Source organism: Lactuca serriola, chromosome 9, assembly GCF_051521515.1.
Source record: "Lactuca serriola cultivar US96UC23 chromosome 9, Lser_US96UC23_V15, whole genome shotgun sequence".
Classification (NCBI taxonomy): domain Eukaryota; kingdom Viridiplantae; phylum Streptophyta; class Magnoliopsida; order Asterales; family Asteraceae; genus Lactuca; species Lactuca serriola.
Window position 1 is genome coordinate 31,341,210 of NC_136416.1, and position 4,263 is coordinate 31,345,472.

Below are 4,263 nucleotides of genomic sequence, written 5' to 3' on the forward strand. Positions count from 1 at the left end.
TTTCATAAATTCCATTACAAGGCATTGCTTCAAAGTATAAAACACCATTTAGATAAGCATAAATAGAACCATTCTCATTATTAAACGAATATCTAAATCTTTGTCTAAATAAACCATGAAAAGAAATGATGTTTCTTGCCATATCTGGCGAGTAACAACAATTATTTAAATCTAAATTCAATCCATTTCTAAGCACTAAAGAATACACTCCAATCTTGGTAACAGGCGACGATCTTTTGTTCCCTACCCTATAGCTAAAACAGGAGCAGTGGATAGATTGGGAGTTGGTGCAACATACTTGTCCTTTAGGTTGCTCTCAGCAGTCCTTAGGAGCCCTTGGAATTTGCTTAGGGTGACCTCTTCCTTGTTCATGTGGTAGGTCATCCTAAATTAGTTGTAGCATGAGGTCAGGGAGTGGAGAACAATGTCGATGGCCAGATCCTCCCTAAAGTTAACATTTAACTTGCGAAGACGATCAACATATCTTTGCATCTTTTGCAAGTGCACGGCAAGAGATTCTCCTTTTCCTATTTTAGCAGTGATCATATTCGTGATGATCTCATAGCGCTCTTTCCTCGCGCTTTGGTGGTACCTCTCCATTAAGTCTTGATGCATTTCATACGGATACATGTCCTCATAGGACTTTTGGAATTCTTGGTTCATTGTGGCTATCATGATGCAATGGACTTTCGTTGCATCACGTTCATGTGTCTCAAAGATAGCCATCTCTTCGGGAGTAGTGATTTTTGGGTTTACCTTCTCGAGCTTTTCGTCAAGGACAATCTCTTTGTCCTCGTAGTGTGCGATCATGCGAATGTATCTTATCCACTCGCTGAAGTTTGATCCATCGAAAGTCACCTTTTGGCAAAGACTGATTAACGTGAATGAGTTAGCAGCAGCGTTGTTTGCGTTCGACATCTACAAATAGAAAAGTCAAAGTTTGATTAGAATTGAGTCCCTAATTAAACACCCAAAATGAAAAATTAGGGCTAGGACCCAACAACATTATTCACATATTAGAAAAGGGATGTCGTAATCCAATACGCAAATAATTTGGAGGTAAGTGAATGACGATTCACTAATTCTTCACCATGAAAACATAACCTTAAGTTTTAAATGCACTGAGAATTCCTAGATTTTTTTTGGAGATTCATTGAACTTTTCAATGGCATGTTTAAATCTCAATATGCCCCTCTCGTTTGTGACTGGGATGCCGAGGATCATAAAGTGGGAGTGAATAACCATGCAAATCTACACGGTGCCTTCATTATTACAATCACCTATTTGATGTTCCGGTAAACCACACACGCTCCATTGAAATATGATAAACAATGAATCACCCTTTGCCACCTTTGATTAGAACCAATTAGTGTGCCGGTTAACCACACACGCTCCACTAACTTCTTAGCAAGGGTGCAAAGTGTAATTTCATGGGATTGCATCAATTCACTTTTGCCTAAAGTAACTAGGATTGGGAATTTGGAAAAACATGTAGTTACTTTATATTTTAACATTATACTTTTAATGAGAAGAGAGAGTGGCCCTATCCTACTCGTTCGGCTAACGACCCTCCATCAGTCAAGCAAGCGGTGGGTATGAGTGTACACCCATTAAGCGTCATTTTATAGGCAGCAACCTTATACCCACCTTATAGACCGGCTTCGTGAATGAGGTCTACTAACGGTAAAACTAGCATTTTAATTATACTTATATATATTCATTAAGCTTTTAATAATATAATAGTATTGGGTTGAATTTTAAACTTGTAAAACTCTAGGGGTTGAAATTTAAATTCTTCTAAATTAAACTTTTAATCACAAAATTCAAATTTCAAAACTTGAGGACAAATTTTGAACTTTTCAAAACTAAAGGGATCAAATAACAAATAATTCAAATAACTAATTTCATAATTATCTATATTTGACCTAATCCAATTTTAGTCATTAGATAATTACCAAATAATTTTAAATAGTCCATATTTATCATATAAATAACCAATATTCATTAGATTTGAAATTATCTATTTTTATGTCAAGGATAATCATTAAATTAAGTCAAAATTCGGATTTTAACATAACAAAACGATTTAGGTATTAAATCCACGACAAAACAGCAACAAAATCCAGAAATATCCTATGCCTGACGCTCGGACTCACCGAGTCAACTTTGGACTCGCCGAGTAGGGCCAACTCGCCGAGTCCAGACACTGACTCGCCGAGTTGGGTCGGGCAGAGGCCAAGAAAAACGATTTTCAGCAAGCAAAACAGTTAAGCATCATATTCAATCGAAACCAATCATGGCTCTGATACCACTGATGTGTTTGAGCCATAAGAACTTTCCTATGTGCACATGCAAACCCTAATGCTTGGATCTAGATTTCTCTAATTGAACATGCTTTGTATCCAAGACTTTCAATCATAGATCTAGAGTAAACAAACAATTCATAACATATGAAATCGGATCTAGAAGAATACCTTGAGTTACTTGCTTGAAAACTTCTTTTCCTTGGAGCTTAGAGTCACAATTGTCACTCCTCTAATGGCTTACAAACACCTACTAACAAGAAGATGATTTGAGAGAGGGAGAGAGGTGAGAAATCGGCTTTAGGGTTTCCTCAAAGATAGATTGGCTGATTTCTCTAACCCTAAGGGTCTATTTATACTTTGAGCTTCTAGGGTTTCACCTTAAACCCTAATTGGATAACTTAGCCTCAAAGCAATCCAAAGATCCTTCTAGATAAGGCCTTGGACGATTTTTAAGATATCTATATCCTTAAAATCGTCCCTTCCCATATCCATAAGGATTCATAGCCCTAAACACTATTATCACACATTTGACAGTTTATACCCCTTTATTCAATTAATCTCTTTAAGTCACCAAATTAATTCCTAATTAATTTATGACTTATATCGATCAAATAATATTATTATTCTTTTAACATATTATTTATATAATACATTAATAATAATATCTCTTCTCTCTATATAAATCACCTTGTCAAATTGCTATGGTGAAGGCAACCCAAAAGAACCATGCACAACCGGTGAGTGTTTTGTGTGTTTGGGACCTTTCCAGCCATGCAAAGGCTTAAAGTCCCTGACTTTATGGGTTAAGAGCTATTAGAGAGTCTAGATCTAAGATATGAGCCAAGGTCTTAACTGTTTAAGACTAAACAAGTGAGAAGGGTGAAACTCGAGCGTACGCTAGGCGTAATTCCAGTACGCGCAGCGTAGGGGTTGCGCATCTCCGATATCTGCATGGCAGCCGAGTACGCCCAGCGTAGGGAGCTGGTACGCGCGACATACTTCCTGCTGTTGACTTTTGTTGACTTTTAGGGTTTGGGTCAAATTATGGACATTTAGGGCCATTGAGGGGTAAAATGGTCGTTTTCCCTTCTATGAGGTAGTGTAGCCTCTTAGGATTCGTGATTAATTAGGGATAATTGTTGTGTATGTTAGGTAGAGGCTAGACCGGTGGTTTGAGTTTGAGTTTTGCTGACTTCTTGCAATTTGAGTCTTCTCACTATACTTTCCCTGAGTGGTGCTTTATGTGATTGAGCTGCTTATTGTGATTATTTGTGTATTTGATATTCTGCATTATGTCTTTGTGATTTATGCTGAGTATTGTTATATTGAGCTTGCCGAGTTGGGACCGGAGGGTCTTATCAAGTTATAGCCTTGAGTGGCTATTGAGTTGTATGTTGTATTTTGGGGAGCTTACTAAACTTTGTGTTTACCGTGTTATGTGTTATGTGTTTCAGGTAGTTTCGATGATCATGGGAAGGCCCCGACATGATTGTACACACACACTCGCATTGGAGATATGTTTTGGAGGATCCTTGTTTATGTGAAAAACAACTTTTGACAAATAAATTGTATTAATGTTGATACTTGAGATTTTCGGGAATTATGACATGTGGTTTTTATGTTTAAAAATGAAAAACATTTGTTTTGAAAAATTTTATGTGTTACACATAAGTCAGATGGGAATCTACAAAATCAATCAAATTAAGCAACCAAAAAAATAACAAATGTAGTTTCAAAGTTTTGTATTGGAAAATTCTTGGAGAAGTTGCTTTTGATTAAATTATTTTCTATGTATCATATGGTTGAAGTTGCAATGAAATGCCAAATTCACTTCCATGATACAAAAAGGTTCGTATAATGGAAACCTCCAATAATATGATAAAGACCCATGTGCCAAAATGTATTAATCAAACATCAATACACACCATAACTGATGAATTTTTTTCATTTTGAGGAA